The sequence below is a fragment of the Papio anubis genome, chromosome 1, assembly GCF_008728515.1.
Source record: "Papio anubis isolate 15944 chromosome 1, Panubis1.0, whole genome shotgun sequence".
In the NCBI taxonomy this organism is placed as follows: domain Eukaryota; kingdom Metazoa; phylum Chordata; class Mammalia; order Primates; family Cercopithecidae; genus Papio; species Papio anubis.
In genome coordinates, this window is record NC_044976.1 from 41,292,634 (window position 1) to 41,310,056 (window position 17,423).

General features: G+C 50.3%; 1 long non-coding RNA gene across 1 annotated transcript; it reads left to right on the forward strand.

Moving 5' to 3' along the window:
* Positions 1–1,864: 1,864 nt before the first annotated feature.
* On the forward strand, positions 1,865–16,379 carry LOC108586706. Its single transcript, XR_001904328.3, has 4 exons — positions 1,865–1,978; positions 8,334–8,511; positions 9,211–10,090; positions 16,015–16,379. It is a non-coding gene; the product is annotated as an uncharacterized LOC108586706 (long non-coding RNA).
* The last annotated feature ends 1,044 nt before the right edge of the window (positions 16,380–17,423 follow it).

The window sequence follows — 17,423 nt, forward strand, 5'->3', positions numbered from 1 at the left end:
TTGAAAAGATTGTAGACTGGGGAGGAAGGGAGGGTGGAAAGAAACAACGCCCTATACACAGGAGGGGTTACACAAACACTTGTTGGAAAGAAATCGCTCTGCGGAAGTTAGAAAGATGCCCTGCAGGACAAGCCCGTCTACACATGAAAAAAGAAATCCCATCTAGGCAGTTGTTGGTCCCCAGAGTCCCCATCCCTCATTCTCCAACCCTGTGGTGTGCGCGCCTCCCGCTCGACTTCAGCCTGGGGCTCTTTCCCGGTTCCCGGATCCCCCGTCCCTCCGGCTGCGCTCCCCGCCCGGTCCCGAGGGTAAACCTGCCTCCGCGGAACACATCTCCGCGAGACTGGGCCAAAGCTTTGGGGCCTACACTCCTCGGAAAGGAGAGCCTCCAAGACCGGAGGTTCATCTCAACCCCCCCGTTAGAGCCCGGGCCTGGAGAGAAGTGCCCTCCCCTCGGCCTCGGCACCGCGGGGGACGGGCGGGAGGAGTAGGGTAGGCGGGCGGGACATCTCGCACCAGGCCGCCCACCTACTGGGGCGCCCGGGTTAGGGGAGCCGGCGGAGAGCGGGGGCGGGTCCTGCCTCCTCCGCGCGCCGGGGCCGGGGCTGGGCCGGGGGCTCGGCCCGCTCAGCCAATGGGCGCCGCGCTCGGGCCCCCTCCCCCGCACCGGGAGGGGCCGACGCCGGGCTACCGCCGCCGAGGTCGTGTGCGACGTGCCGCGCCCGGGCCCTGTGTCCCCAGCACCAGCAGGGCCGCGTGGACCGCGCGGCGCCCCCGGAAAGAAGCCGCGTGCTCGGTGCCGGCGCCAACTACGCACGCGGCGCCCTCCGGCCCGCTAGATCCGGAGCCCATTCCCACTGCGGCGCGCGGCCCGGCGGGGCACTGCGCTCGGGACCCGCACCCAGCCAGGCTCGGAGAGGCGCGCGGCCCGCTCCAGGCGCACAGAGCGGCGGGGCGGCGGGGGAGGCCCTGGCCGGTGGAAGGCGGGCAGGAGTCCGCGCCTTTGTTCCCGGCGGGAGGGCCCGCGGGCGCGCGACTCACCTTGCTGCTGGGCTCCATGGCAGCGCTGTGCTGGTGGCTCTGGCTGCGCCGGGTACGCGGGTGGCGGCGGGCGTGCGAGCGGCGCTCTCCGGCCCAGGCTCGTGCTCTGGTCTGGGGACTCCGACTGCGACTCTGACTCCGACTCCCGTCGCTTGGTCTCCAGCTCCCTGGCGCGCTCACTCGGGGACCCGCGACTAGCTACCGGCACGCTCGCTGGTGCTACCTCTTGCCTCTTGCGGGAGAGCGCGCGGACCGTAGCGTTTATAGGACCCCGGCCATTGGCTGGCGACGCCGGTGTGTCAGGGGTGTGTGGGCAGGACCTCGGGGCGGGGCTTGGGGCCCAGCCTGTCCTGGGTGGTGCTCCGCGGGGAGGGGGTTAGGGGAGGGGCCGGGGCCGGGGCCCCCCAACCACTGCCTCGTTCAGGCTGCCGATCGGCCCTCTCTGTGCGTTGGGACCGCGGAGCGCGTTCGCTGTGTGACTCAGGGCAAGTGTGCGCACCTCTCTGAGCCTCCGCGGCCTTCTCTAGCAAAATGGTGGAGCCGGTACCCGGCTGTAAGGCAAGCTGGGATGCGCGGAGTAGCGGGTGTAAAGCTGGACTGGAGTTCTCCCTCGGCCGCTGGGTGACTTCGGTGCACTAGGGATAGTAACAGTACCACCTCGTGGGGTTATAGAAAGACCAAGTGAGTTAATATTTGTAAAGTGTTTAGAACAGCGTCTACTGCGTGCAAAGTAGTATTTATTTGTTAGAGAGACTCCAGGAGGTCTTGCCCAGTGATTGACTTTTCCCTTCCCTGTCTCCACCCCCCACGTTCCCGTTTGTGAGCCAAGCCTTGCTTTTGCACCGGCCGGGCTCTGCCTAGAAATGCATACCCGTCTCAAACCTGGGCTTTAAAATCACCTCCTCTGGGACGCCTTCCTCTACTTCTCACAGTTCAGGTGAGTCTATGGTGACCTATAAGTGTGTAAAATATGAAAGGCAGGCTAACTGACTGACGTTAAGGACATGATAGACCTTGGGTTTAAACCAGCTCAACTGTATACTGGCCCGGCCGCGATCCTGGGCGAATTCCTGGCCAATGAGGCTGTTTTCGTTTTTTTTTTTCAGACGGAGTCTCGCTCTGTCGCCCAGGCTGGAGTGCAGTGGCACGATCTCGGCTCACTGCAACCTCCGCCTCCCGGGTTCAAGCAGTTCTCTGCCTCAGCCTCCTGAGTAGCTGGGATTACAGGCGCCTGCTATCACGCCCGGCTAATTTTTTGTATTTTTAGTAGAGACGGTTTCGCCATTTTGGCCAGGCTGGTCTTGAACTCCTGACCTCGTGATCCACCCACCTCGGCCTCCCAAAGTGCTGGGATTACAGACATAAGCCACCGAGCCCGGCCGAGGCTGTTTTCTTATGAGTAAATGGAATTCTCACACCAATCTCATTGCTATCATGAGAGGTGCAATTTCCAGATAAGCTCATGAAGTGTTTAGCATGGAAGTTCTCATTTGCTGGTTGGTGGTATTGTTGGTTTATTTATTTATTTTGTTAGTAAATAAATAAATGCTGGTCTCGAACTCCTGGGCTCAAGTGATCCTTCCACCTTAGCCTCCGTAGTAGCTGGGAGTGTAGGCATGTGCCACTGCACTGGTAGTGGTATTGTTATCATCTGACTTCACCTTATTTCCTCTAGACCAGTGTCTTGCTTGAGACACAGTGAAGGGAAGGACACCCAGTCCAAAGGTCTGATCAAAATCTTGAGGGTCCCTTTCCTGATGGAGGGAGTCATGGTAGGCTTACTATCTGTTGGAAACCAGGAGGCTGAGCTGACCAGATGACCCCTGGAGTTCTCTGGCAATGTGTCCAGTTCTGGCTGAGGGGCACCTTGGTTGAGTATGGAGCCCTGAAACAGAATGCAGGTGCATTCTGGGCACCCCCCTGCCCAAAGCTTCAATTCCTATGGTCTCTCTATGCTCAGCCTGGAAAGCTTGGGGCCACCTCTCTCCTCACCCCTGGACAGAGCCCACTAAGTCCTGCTGACTCCGCTGTCTACACCACCTCATCCTCTTTCCCTCCCCTGCTGTCTGCAGGGCCTACATCTCCACTGGTCTTTCGTCCTCCAGTCCTGCACCCTGCCACTCTCCTGCTCATCTGTCTGAAATTGTCATGGAGGGAGTAAGGGCCAAGCCTGGCCATCACGGTCCTTCTTCGGGGCACCAGTTTACACACTCAACCTCGCCCCTCATACCAGCAACTCACATCCACACCTTTGCTCAGCTTGTCTCCTCTGCCTGGGAATCCCCCCGCCCGCCACCTCAGCATACCAAAAAGCACCATGGGTCCTTCCTCCTCCGGGAAGTTTCCCTGGTTCTCCCAAGTGGAAATCTTTCTCTCCTTTACCATTTGGTGTTTTGTAGGTTGCCACTTGTCTTCTGTCTGCCTTCCCTCAGCCTGTGAGCACCTCGAGGACTAGTTCTGCAGCTGAGGCACGTGGGTGAATGATTGAAGGAGGGAGGGAATGCACGAATGAGTGAGCAGCTAATCTACCTGTCTCGAATGTTCCTTCCACTCTAGTCTGTCCTGCTGATATGTCCAGGCTTTCCTTAAGTACCGTTTGGGTTTTGCTACTTCCCTGCTCAGAGTCTCTCCACAGCTCCTTGTTTCTTAGCACATCCAGTCTACTGTCTATGTCTTTTCTCAGTTGTGGGTTTGCCTCACTCAGCCCATGGGTCACACTTACCAAACAGCCACCTTGTCCTTCTCTGGGCCAGCCCCGTGCTGGCCACTTTCCCAGAGACAGAGACATGTGACCCTGTTGTTAGCCTCATGGAGGCCCCAAGCTGGAGGGGGAGCAAGAGGGGAAATGAGCAGCAACAGTACCAAGTCAAGCATAGAGGGTTAAGAATCTGTACAGGAGCAGAACTTGTACCACAGGGGAAGGAGAGTGAGTACAGAGAGCATCTGGGAAGGGGGAGGTCATGCTAAGCAGAGTTTGGAAGGCTGAATAGGAGTTCACCAGATGGATCGAGGGTAGGCCATTCTCAGCAGAGGGAAGAGCATGTGCAAAGGCAGCAGATTGCCAGAATGATTACCTAGGGGCCTTAAGAATCTCTGGGCCGTTCTTAGAGATTGATGATGGAGCCCCAGCTCTGCTATTTACTTGCAGACATTCATGGGCAAACAATGGCTTCTCTTCTCTGAGCCCGAAGACCCACATCTGTAAAATAGATATAATAAACCCTTCCTGGGTAGGCCTGAAGGAAAGTGGATGTTTATAAAGGCTTAGCTACATAAACTGTACTCGTTCTTGACTTGAGAAATTCAGTCAAATCCCCATCCCATGGTAGGGTGGTACTTGAGGAACAAGCAAAGTGGCCAGAAGAAAAGCTTTTCCTTCACCCACTCCACCCCATCTGCCCACACACAGACCCCATTACCCTCTCTGTGTTCCTCTCTGTGAATGTTTTATGACCCCTGGAGGCTACTGGTCAGAAGCAAATTCATCAGAAGCTACTGACTAGATTCTCAGGTGGACTGGTTTGTTTTTTGGAGTCCTTGGAAGCAGAATTTAACTCCAACTAGGGAATAAGCCCTAGAGAAGCCCCCAGGAAATAGCATCTGAGCAGAGAAGGTTCGGGTGCAGGGGGAAAGGGGAGCAGGAGGGGCAGATAAGTAACCCCTGTGGCTGGGGGATGGGGGCTCAGGGAGGAGAAGAGACTGAAGGAATCACAGAGACTGAAGGTGGAATCACAGAGGCTCCCAAATGTCAGGTTATAGGAGTTAGGGCTTTATGCAGTGGGTAGTGTGGAGCCATGGAGAGTTATTGAGCAGGGGAGGGACCTGAGGAAACCTCAGTGTCCCCACAGGCCTACCCTACCTGAGGCACTAAAGGGGGTGTGAGGAGGCTGTAGAGCCCCAGCATTCAGCTTGAATGACCTGGTGCCCCTTCCCTAGTCTGCGCCCACACTGACAGCTTTGTTCCCTGGAGGCTGTCTTTAGTCCTGGACGGAACTCGACCTCTTCTGGGTCCGATTCTAAGCAGTTCCAGCCCCAGCTAGTCTGGAGGAAAAGAGCTGTCTGGGACTGGCTAGCAGGGAGGTGTCAGGTGCCAGGCGGATGCTGGAGCCTAGTGCGTGCCTCAGAGCACGCAAGTGGGTGGGGGAGGGGTGGTGGTGGTGGTGGTGGCAGGGCCATGCAGGGCGGGTCTTAGCAGCTCCAGAGTTAGGAGTGAGTAAGGCGGGCTGGGAAAAGACTCTGTTGCCTTTAAAGGCAAGCGCCCCTGGCAGCCAGGAGGAAAGGTTTTGCTGAGTCAGCTGCAACTGGTATAAGGGGGGATAGCAGGGGCTGGGACGGAAGTGCCCCTAATCCGAAGGATGTTTTGCAATTCAAATCCTCCTGTATTGCAGGTAAACACAGTGTTGGATTCCAGGAAGGCCTGATGGGCCAGGCACGACAGTTTTGTGTGTTTAATATTTTCATTCTGATTTGCATTCCTGCTTGAACCACCTGCTCCCAGAAAGCTTTTCGGCATCCCTTCTTTATCTTCTGTATGCCCCTTCTTGACCCTCTGCAAATGGTCTTATCAGGGCCACCACCTGCTCGCTGATGCTGGGGGAATTGAAGGGAAGTATTCCCCTTCTTGACCCTCTGCAAATGGTCTTATCAGGGCCACCACCTGCTCGCTGATGCTGGGGGAATTGAAGGGATGTATTCCCCTCCCTTCTCTCTTGAGTACCAGACTTTTCTGTCCAGCTGCCTCCAGCACAGCCCTCTGGATGTCCCACAGGTCCCTCACACTCACCATGCTCAAACCTGAACTCATTATCTTTGCGCATCCCTTCCCGTCCCCACCCTAGAGGTGGCTGCTCTAGCCACCAAATTGCCCTAGCTAGAGATCTGGTATCTTCCCTGACCCCTCTCTGTCTCCCTCATTCCCCATATCCAGTCAATCCCGTGGACTCTGCCTGCCTTCTCCATGCAGACAGTCCCTCCTACAGCACAGGCTAGGACCACTGTTCATTCATCCTTCTCCCTGCCACCACACTGGTCTCTTTAAAATGCATAGCTGACCACATCACTGCTTTGTTCAGACATCTTTCCATGGCACGCAATGATGTGGCTGAATCTCATAGACATCATATTGAGTGACAGCAGCTGTGCAAAAGTGTGATTTCATATGTATAAAGTTTAAAAACAGGCAAAACTTATCTCTGGGGTAACAGCACTTACCCTTGGAAGGGAGGGTCGTGACTCTGGGGGCGGGTGCTGGTAATCAGGGTGAGGCAGGTGGAGACCAGATCAGCAGTACTGATTTTTTTTATTTCGCCTCGAGCTTTAATATGACTCAGCACAACATGTTACTAATCCTGTTTTTATTTAAAATTTTGATATTTTGTCATCATGGATTTTTTGCATTAATTCTGGTTTTTCAAAAATACTGCATTAAAAATATGATTTATCCTGATGACAGAGTCTGCCGTCCCCCTCCACCCCTGCTTAAATTTTATAGGGGAGGTGAGTGCCTTTCTTGTCACACCCTGTTTCTGACTGTGTTAGTAATGTTGTTTCCTCATCAGGGTGCTGGTTGCGGGTGTGTTTAGTTTGTGAAAGTGCATTGAGCTGTGTACATTTCTGATTTTCGTACTCTTCTGTATGCATATTTTGCTTCAATTAATTTTTTCTAACTTAAAATATTTCCATGATTCCAAGGGAGTGTCTCCATCTGCTTCTTCCAGTGTCCCCAGCACCAAAAACAGCACCTGGCTCACACTGGGTCTCATACATTTTTGTTGAATGAAGGAATACAATATTTCAGTTAATTTAATTCCAACAGCAACTCTACGAAATGAGTATTTTTCTATTTTCTTTTTCTTTTTTTTTTTTGAGATGGAGTCTCACTGTCATCAGGCTGGAGTGCAGTGGCATGATCTCAGCCTACTGTAACCTCCAACTCCCAGGTTCAACAGATTCTTCTGCCTCAGCCTCCCGAGTAGCTGGGATTACAGGTGCGCACCACCACGCCCAGCTAAATTTTGTATTTTTAGTAGAGACGGGGTTTCATCATGTTGGTTAGGCTGGTCTCGAACTCCTGACCTCATGATCTGCCCACCTCGGCCTCCCAAAGTGCTGGGATTATAGGCGTGAGCCACTGCACCTGGCCTTTTTCTCTCTGTTTTCTAAAGGAGAAAACCAAGGCTCAGGGAAGTAATTTGCCCAAAATCACACAGGTAGTAAATGTGAGTGCCAGCACCTGGATTGAAAAAATAAACGGAGCCAGGTGTGGTGATGCATGCCTGTAGTCCCAGCTACTCAAGAGGCTGAGGCAGGAGGATTGCTTGAGCTCAAAAGTTCAAGTCTGGCCTGGGCAACAAGGTGAGATTTCCCCCCCATTTCTAAAAATAAATAAGTAGGCCGGGTGCAGTGGCTCACACCTGTAATCCCAGCACTTTGGGAGGCCGAGGCGGGCAGATCATGAGGTCAGGAGTTCAAGACCAGCCTAACCAACATGATGAAACCCCGTCTTTCCTAAAAATACAAAAATTAGCCTGGCATGGTGGCAGGCGCCTGTAATATCCAGTTACTCAGGATGCTGAGGCAGGAGAATCGCTTGAACCCAGGAGACAGAGGTTGCAGTGAGTTGAGATCACACCACTGCACTCCAGCCTGGGCAACAGAGCAAGACTCCGTCTCAAAAAAAAAAATAAATAAAAATTAAAAAATAATAATAAATGGATGACTTGACTCTAGAGAAACGTGTTAAATCAAATGCTGCCAGATTATCTGTCTTTAAAGAAAGCAACAAAAACAACAGAAACTCCAACCGGCACTGCCTGCTCTGACCCAGCACCAGTACAAGCAATTTGCTTTGCCTGGCTCTTATCGCTTAGATTACAATTATTTGAGCCTTATCTGCCTCTGAGATAATGACCTCCTCTAGGGCTGGGGCTCAGGTATTCCTGTCTTCCCTCTGTCCAGCAAGTTATTTGGCACAAGAAAGAAGCTATAAATGTTTAATAAATGAATGAATCAAAGAATGAATGAAGGAGGAGGCTGACAGTGGTATGTGGTGGGCGGACCACAGGTTTTGGAAACAGACCTGCTAACTATATGTCTTTGAGCATGTTACCTCACCTGAATCTCAGTTTCCCCAACTGTAAGATGGGGCTAATAGCAGTACTCACCTCTAAGAATTATTGTGAATATGAAGTAAGGAAACGTGTATCAGGTGACTGTCCTACAGTAAATACTTGAAATGTGGTAACTATTATTATTTCCATTTTTTTACATTCTCAAAGCCTGATTTTCTTCAGGGTTACAGGGATCTGCCCCTCTCGATTTCCACGTATTGTTTTCTGGAGGTCTGGTCTGTGAGGTTGGAAGAAGAGACCTGATGGTGCTTCCCCCAGTAGCTTTCTTCCCCGTGGGGTGGGCAGAACTCTGGAACAGTCCAGACGTCTGGCTTCATGGCCCAGCTCCACCTTGCAATTGGTGAGTTGCTTATTACCAGTGAGCCTCAGTTTTCTCTCTGTAAAATAAGGCCCAGAATAATCTGTGGTTTTTTTGTTTTTGTTTTTGTTTTTTTGAGATGGAGTCTCACTCTTTTTGCCCAGGCTGGAGTGCAGTGGCACAATCTCGGCTCACTGAAACCTCTGTCTCCCGGGTTCAAGCGATTCTCCTGCCTCAGCTTCCTGAGTAGCTGGGATTACAGGTGCCTGCCACCACGCCCACCTACTTTTTTTGTATTTTTAGTAGAGACGGGGTTTTACCACATTTGGCCAGGCTGGTCTTGAACTCCTGACCTCAAGTGATCCACCCGCCTCGGTCTCCCAAAGTGCTGGGATTACAGGCGTGAGCCACCGCGCCTGGCCCTCTTTTTTTTTTTTTTTTTTTAAGACCCGGAATAATGTTGACCTTGGAGATCTCTGGGGAGGATTCAATGGCTTGGCCCTGGGCCTAGTGCACAGTAAGCCCTCCACAAGTATTGAGTCTGAGGAATTAACCTGGCACCCTGAGGCTGGGGGAACAGCAAGGAGACCAGAGGGACCCTGAGAAGCCCAAGGACTGATGGGAAAAACAAATAGCCTGGCATAGTTTTGTTTTATTCTTAGAATCATATTTCTCCAGAGAAGTGGAATGACAATGCCTTTCATGCCGATATAACTTTTTCTTTCTTTTTTTTCCTTTTAGAGATAGGGTCTGGCTATGTTGCCCAGGCTGGCCTCAAACTCCTGAGCTCAAGCAATACTCCTGCCTCAGCCTCCCAAGTAGCTGGGACAACAGGCCAGCACCACTGTACCTGGCTTTGATGTAACTTTGTAACTCTGCAAAACTCCTTCCCACATGTCTTTCCTTGGGTCCTCCCCACACCTTATGCTGCAGGCAAGACTAGAATTATTCATGTATCCACAGTTGTGGAAACTGAGGCACAAAGAAATTAAGCCACTTGCTTGAGATCACAGTGAAGGAAGAATTTGGAAGCAAATTGAAGATGTAAAACCTGGGCTCCTGACTTCTAGATACCACCATGCGGCAATTTGGATCTGAAAGAAAGCACACAGCTTATGCCCGGACAGAGCAGCCGGTGTCTAGCTGTGCCCACTTGCCCCACCCAGCCCCCACCTGTGTGCCACCTGGCAGTCATATGCACATTCATTACAGGGGAGCTGGCTGACTCACACATTATACTGGGGCTGACTCATGCTTTGCAAGAGGGAGAGTGAGAATCAGTTGGCCACAGGAGCCCCTGCTTTCCACATCAAGGCTTGAGATTCATGCCTCAAATCCACGGCAGTTTAGTTCTTTAAAAAGGGAAAGCACTGTGAGCTGGCTGGAGCTGGGGATCTCTGGACTCAGAGAAGAGTGGTTTGGTTCAACTCTGGGCTCTGTTACAAGTTGACTGGGTGACTTCAGGCAAGTCATTGTCCCTCAGTCTCTTCGGCTTTGTAACAAAGGGGTTGCAACAGATAAGTGCCAAGACTTTTCAAGCATCTGAAAGACTGTTCTTGCTCTGGTTTGAGAAACCTCGTCATAATAATGTTGTATGTGTTGCTAATTCACTACGTGCCAGGTAAGTGATTGGTATGGGGTTATTAATATCTCATTTAATTCTCATAATGAATTCTAGATTTACTATTTTTTGTCCTATTTCTCAAAGGAGGAAACTGAAGCACAGTTTCAAAGTGATTTTCCCAAGGTGGAGCAGGTCAGCAAGTGGCCGAGCTAAGAATTAAACCTGGTTTGTCCCCAGACTTTGCATAAAATCTAGTCTAAGGCCGGGCGTGGTGACTCATGCCTTTAATCCCAGCACTTTGGGAGGCTGCGGCAGGTGGATCACGAGGTCAGGAGTTGGAGACCAGCCTGGCCAACATGGTGAAACCCCGTCTCTACTAAAAATATAAAAATTAGCTGGGCGTGGTGGCAGGTGCCTGTAATCCCAGCTACTCAGGAGACTAAGTCAGGAGAATTGCTTGAACCCGGGAGGCAAAGGTTGCAGTGAGCTGAGATCGTGCCACTGCACTCCGGCCTGGGTGACAGAGCAAGACTCCATCCCAGGAAAAAAAAAAAAAAAAAATCTGCTCTACACCTTTATGCTATTAGACCTCAATTTCCTCACTTAAAAAAATTAAACTACATGACATAAAATTTACCATTTTACCTATTTTAAGATTACAGTTGAGTGTCATTGAGTGCATTCACACTGTTGTGCAACCATTGCCATCATCCATCTGCAGAATTTTTTCATCTTCTGAACCCACTAAATAATAATTTCCCATTCCCTGTTACCCCTAATCCCTGGCAACCCCCGTTCTACTTTCTCTGTGAATTTGACTACTCTAGGTATCTCATTTAAAGTTTCCTCATCTTTAAAACTACGATAATAAAGATCAAGTGTTATTCGATCCTTCTCCCAGTGGCATGGTTGGCTCAAACTTGAATGTAAGTCACAGTTCTTCTATTCACCTACCCCTCAGGCAGGTTGCTTAACCGCTTTGCCTCCCTCATTTCCATGTCCCTAAAGTTGGGCTGGTGGACCCTGTTGGGACAATCACAGGAGACAATGGGGATGAAGGTACTTGGAAAACCCAATGCCACTTCTAGAACGTGTTATACCGTCTTCCTGGCGGGCTGGAACGCTGGCTTAGATTTATAGTTGTGACAGCTGGGTAGGCTTTAGAATTGCACATTACAACCTGGCCAGTGCCCAGCCCGACATTTGGGGCTGAGGCTGGGAGGTAGAAAGCACATCATGGAGGGCTTTGACTGCTTGGCTATAGATCCCTCCCCTCAAGGAGCTTACATTCCAGCCTGTGCACCTGGTATTGTAAAATGACTGGTATAGTCTTTACTTACAGAGAGTGCTCAGGCAGCAGTCTGTCCTGCGTGGTTCTTTTAACTGGTTCCCAGAGGCCTGGTCTTGTGGCTGAGAGTCCTATCTTCCCTATTTCCTTGAAGTAGTGATTGTTAGGATATTTTGGTTGCAAGCATCAATGCATTTAAGCCAGCTGTCACCAAAAAGGGAGTTTTTGTTTGTTTGTTTTTGAGACGGAGTTTCGCGCTTGTCACCCAGGCCAGCGTGCAATGATGTGATCTTGGCTCACTGCAACCTCTGCCTCCCAGGTTCAAGCAATTCTCCTGTCTCAGCCTGGGCAACAGAGTGAGACTCCGTCTCAAAAACAAACAAAAATGTTGTTGAAATCCGGGCATGGTAGCGGCTTACGCCTATAATCTTAGCACTTTGGGAGACCGAGCAGGCAGAGCACTTGAGCCTGAGTTTGAGACTAGCCTGGGCAACGTGGCAAGACCCCATCTTTACAAAAAATGCAAAAATAAACTGGGCGTGATGATGCGTGTCTGTAGTCCTGGCTACTCAGGAGGCTGAGGTGGGAGGATCCCTTGAGTCTGGGAAGGGGAGGTTGCAGTGAGCTGAGATTGCTCCACTGCACTCCAGCCTGGGTGTCAGAGCAAGACCCTGTCTCAAAACAAAACCACAAAAATGTTGTTGAACGGAGACTCTACATTCATTGACATGGTAAGAAAGTCAAATAGTATTTTTGAAGGGAAAAAAACAGGTTGCAGAGCAATATGTTTATCACATTTTTAAAAGTAAATATGCATAGGTAATATATTTGGACTTCTGTAGATATATGCTAAATGTTAAATGAACTATGGAGAGTAGAATTAGGGGTAATTATTATTTTCTTTTTTGTAATATCTGCATTTTTCTGCAATGAATAGGTATCAGTTAAGTAATAATAAAACAGTTCCGCTAGGCGCAGTGGCTGACGCCTGTAATCCCAGCACTTTGGGAGGCTGAGGCGGGTGGATCACCTGAGGTCAGGAGTTTGAGAACAGTCTGACCTACATGGAGAAACCCCATCTCTACTAAAAATACAAAATTAGCTGGGCGTGGTGGCTCATGCCTGTAATACCAGCTGCTAGGGAGGCTGAGTCAGGAGATTCGCTTGAACCTGGGAGGTGGAGGGTTCAGTGAGCCGAGATTGTGCCATTGCACTCCAGCCTGGGCAACAAGAGTGAAACTCTGTCTCATAAAAAATAAAGAAAATAACAACAATAATAATAAAACAATTCCTACCTCCCAGGGCTACAGTGTGTGTTAACTAAGACATGTATTCACTTATTCCATAAATACTTATTAAGTACCTAGTACGTGATGGTATTTGTGGAAGCTGCACAATGACTGGCCAGTGGTGGAGGCTCAGTAAGTTGGAGTCACTTAAAGCTCTGCCTTCCAGGTGTGCACAACTAAGCTGAATGCTCCACATAGGTGCTTCTGCTCTTGTGGTCTGTGTGCATTCTGAAAATCTAGGAACGCAAACAAGGTGCCACAGCTATCTATTGCTGTAGATTAACCATGTCAAGCTGGGTGCGGTGGCTCATGCTTGTAATCCCAGCACTTTGGGAGATCGAGACAGGTGGATCACCTGAGGCCAGGAGTTCAAGACCAGCCTGGCCAACACAGCGAAACCCTGTCTCTACTAAAAATACAAAAAGGGGCCCGCTCAGTGGCTTACGCCTATAATCCCAGCACTTTGGGAGGCCGAGGCGGGCATATCGCGAAGTCAAGAGATCGAGACCATCCTTGCCAACGTGGTGAAACCCCATCTTTACTAAAAATACAAAAAGTAGCTGGGCATAGTGGCACATGCCTGTAGTCCCAGCTACTCGGGAGGCTGAGGCAGGAGAATCACTTGAACCCAGGAGGTGGAGGTTGCAGTGAGCTGAGATAGTGCCACCACACTCCAGCCTGGGCGACAGAGCGAGACTCCGTCTCATAAAAAAAAACAAACAAATGAGCTGGGTGTGATGGCACATGCCTGTAATTGCACCTATGTGGGTGGCTGATGCACGAGAATCACTTGAACCCAGGAGGTGGAAGTTGCAGTGAGCTAAGATTGCGCCACTGCACTCCAGCCTGGGCGACAGAGTAAGACTCTATCTCAAAAAAAAAAAAACAAATAAAAGAAAAAAGAAAAAAAGAGTACCATCTGAAAACTTAGTGGCTTTAAACAGCAACAGCTTATTATTTCTCAAGATTTTGTGGATTGACTGGTCAATTCTGTCCCACATGATGGCAGCTGGGGTGACTCATGCAGCGGCATTCAGCCGGACACATGACTGGGCCATTCTCTCCATATGGTGTCGCATCCTCCTCTGTCTCCTGAAGGATAGCCTGGACTTCCTTATAGCATGGTAGCTGGGTTCCAATGGGGACTGTTCCAAGGGGACAATCCTCAATGTGGAAAAGCTTATCCAGCCAGGTTATATCAATGCAAATCATTCTGGATTTAAGTTGCTCTGTCTCTTGATCTCTCATGAACATTCCTGTGTGAGTAAATATTCTTCCCAATGTGATTTTCTTCTTGTTGTTAAAGATAGGCTCTGGTTCTGTTGCCCAGGCTAGAGTGCAGTGGCATAACCATAGTATAATCATAGCTCACTGCAGCCTTGAATTCCAGGGCTCGAACAATCCTCCTGCCTCAGCCTCCCACATAGCTGGGACTACAGGTGCACACTACCATGCCCAGCTAATTTTTTTTTTTTTTTTAAAAAGAGATAGAGTCTTGTTGTATTGCCTAGGCTGGTCTCCAACTCCTGGGTTCAAGTGATCCTTTCACCTCAGCCTCCCTAGTAGCTGGGACCACAGGCATGTGCCAACACACTAAATTAAAAAAATTTTTTTTGGCCGGGCGCGGTGGCTCAAGCCTGTAATCCCAGCACTTTGGGAGGCCGAGACGGGCGGATCACAAGGTCAGGAGATCGAGACCATCCTGGCTAACACGGTGAAACCCCGTCTCTACTAAAAAATACAAAAAACTAGCCGGGCGCAGTGGCGGGCGCCTGTAGTCCCAGCTACTCGGGAGGCTGAGGCAGGAGAATGGCGTGAACCCGGGAGGCGGAGCTTGCAGTGAGCTGAGATCCGGCCACTGCACTCCAGCCTGGGCGGCAGAGCGAGAGCCTATCTTCAAAAAAAAAAAAAAAAAAAAAAAAAAAAAAAAATTTTTTTTTGAGAGATGGGATCTCGCTGTGTTGCCCAGGCTGGTCTCAAATTCCTGGACTGAAGTGATCCACCTTCCTCAGCCTCCCAAAGTCCTGGGAGTACAAGTGTGAGCCACTGCACCCTGCCCCCAACATGATTTTTTTTTTTTTTTTTTTTTTGACACAGTGTCGCTCTTGTTGCCCAGGCTGGAGTGCAACGGTGCAATCTTGGCTCACCAAAACCTCCGCCTTCCGGGTTCAATCGATTCTCCTGCCTCAGCCTCCCGAGTAGCTGGGATTACAGGCATGCGCTGCCACACCTGGCTAATTTTGTATTTTTAGTAGAGACAAGGTTTCTCCATGTTGGTCAGGCTGATCTGCCTGCCTTGGCCTCCCAAAGTGCGGGGATCACAGGTGTGAGCCACCGTGCCCAGCCCCAACATGATTTTGAATGGTTGACTGATAGCCCATCATTGAATGAAGCAGTTTCATCTTGATGAATAATTCGGCAGTTTTCATTTTGGGGCAGTTACGAACAACTCTGTGAAGGACAAGTTTGTGTCAAGAACCCAGTACATATCACTGTAGGAGAAGGATTACAGGGCCGAAGAACAGGTGAATTTTTAAAGCTTTGCCAAATTGCCCTTCAGAAAAAATGGTACATTTTGCACTTCTATCAGCTGTAAAGAGACCTGCTTTTTCGAAATCCTCCGGTCGATACTGGGTGTGGTTTGTCTTTTCAGTCTTTGTCAATTGGATCAGTGAAAAATGGTGTTTTATCATTGTCTTCAAAAGAGAGGATTAGAAGTAAGTTACCCAGAGCCAGATGCTTGAGAAGAGAATTCTTGTCTTTTACTCTGAGGTAGCCCGAATAAATCAGCAGGGTTGAGGCCAGGGCAATGCAAAGTGTCCCTCTGCACAATGTCAGGCTATTAAATGCACAGTGTCCCTCTGCCCGCTGACTCAGGCTGTAAAATTGGAGCATGGTGCTGACAAGAGTGCTCATGGCTGTGGGGATGAGGTCACTATGTCCTCACCGTGCGGTCGACTGGGACAAGCCCATTGCTTTCCTGTCCCGTGTCTGTGGGCCTTCTGGAAGACAACAGGGCTCACAGCCTCACCCTCCACGCTCGTGTTGGCTTTCACCTTGTTCCCTCTGACCCACTCTGGAGGACCTGGTGCTGCATCTGGGCCAGGCTGGCTGTAACTTAATAAGAGTTGTAAAAAGGGGCATGTAAAACAGGACCCTGAGATTGGTCTTTGTTTTTGAGCAACCAAAGCCATACCTCATAGTGTCAGAAGTTTTAAAACTGGAGGATGCTTCTCGTGTGGAGGCAGGGGCCTGGACTCAGAGCCGACCCTGCTTCGTCCTAGCTGTGGAGCAAGTAAGGGAGCCTTTCTGAACCTCAATTTCTTCATCTCGAAAATGAGGGTAATGGTGATTTAAGGACTATTATCTTCTTCCTCTGTGCCTGATGCTTGTGATTCTCACAGGAACCCTCAAAGGCTGAGTATCCCACCCAGTTTACAGATGAAGCAAAGTGAGGCCCAGAGAAGGGAAATTGCTTGCCCAAGATCACCCAGCAAGTAAGAAACAGAGCTGGAGATGAGCTCAGGTCAGCACGGAAGCACGCAAACTCCTTCTGCAGGCTTTGTAAAGGATTGATGAGAAAAGCAGATGGTTGAGAGCTCTACAACTTCTGTGAGGTAAAGAATATCTGCAGGGCTGGACACAGCGGCTCTTACCTGTAATCTTAGCACTTTGGGAGGCCAAAGTGGGTGGATTGCTTGAGTCCAGGAGTTTGACACCAGCCTGGGCAACATAGTGAAACTCTGTCTCTCTAAAAAAAAAAAAAAAAAAAAAAAAAAATTAGCCGAGTGTGGTGGCGTGTGCTTGTAGTCCCAGTTACTTTGGAGGCTGAAGCGGAAGGATCCCTTGTACCCAGGAGACAGAGGTTGCAGTGAGCTGAGATTGCACCACTGTACTTCAGCTTGGGTGACATTTTTTTAAAAAAGGATATCTGTGATTACAAGATTACAATGCAATTTTGAAAGCCAGCTGTTGCCCAGCTGGACAGCTAGAGTTATTCTCAGTGGTGGGATGGCTGAACTGAGGGCCCACTGTGGAGAGCTGGTTTCCCACTGGAGTTCTCTGAAAAGGTGCCTGATTTCACAGCTCTGATTCTACAGAAGGAGGCCGGGCCCTTCACATAATTGCTACCATTTATTTATGGAACTGTTCCTCTGTGCGTGATGCCCTTTATATGTGTACAGTCTGTGCTGCAGTCAATTCTTATAGTGATTCTATGCAGAATGTACTTTAGAGGGGACTGCTGGGGCGCAGGGTGGGTAGGTAACTTGCCAGCTTGGTGGGGCTGGGTCTCCAGCTGGTTGGGACCCCACCCTCCTGTCATGGCCCAGAAGTGAGGCATTCGGGGCTGGACCACCAGCGTTTATGAAGCTTTGTGCTCCATTATCCCATCAGAACGTCTTCTTGGCCCTGGCAGGCAGCCAGGGCAGGGCCATTCTCCACTTTACTGACAAAGAATCCCAGGGAGGGGAAGAGGGTGCTACCCCCACACCCCCATTGCCTCTGCCTGCTTAGTCCAGAATGCGGAATAGAGAAGTAATGGGAGAAGCTCCCAACTGTTGCTGGATCTCTGCCTTCCAGGGAAGCTGTGACCTCAGTAAGGGCAGGGTGTGCCTTTCCAGGGAACTCGAAGTGGAGCAGGATGGGTAGGGAGTGAGATTAGAGGGAAGTCCATGTTGGGAAGATGGGAAGGCAGGTCTCTGGGGGTTTGTGGAATAGAGGAAGGGAACATCATAGAACAGGCCAGGAATAGGAGCTTGACCTGGAGATAACTTTGCAGCAGGTTTAAACAGGGGCCATGTGGGAGAGTGGA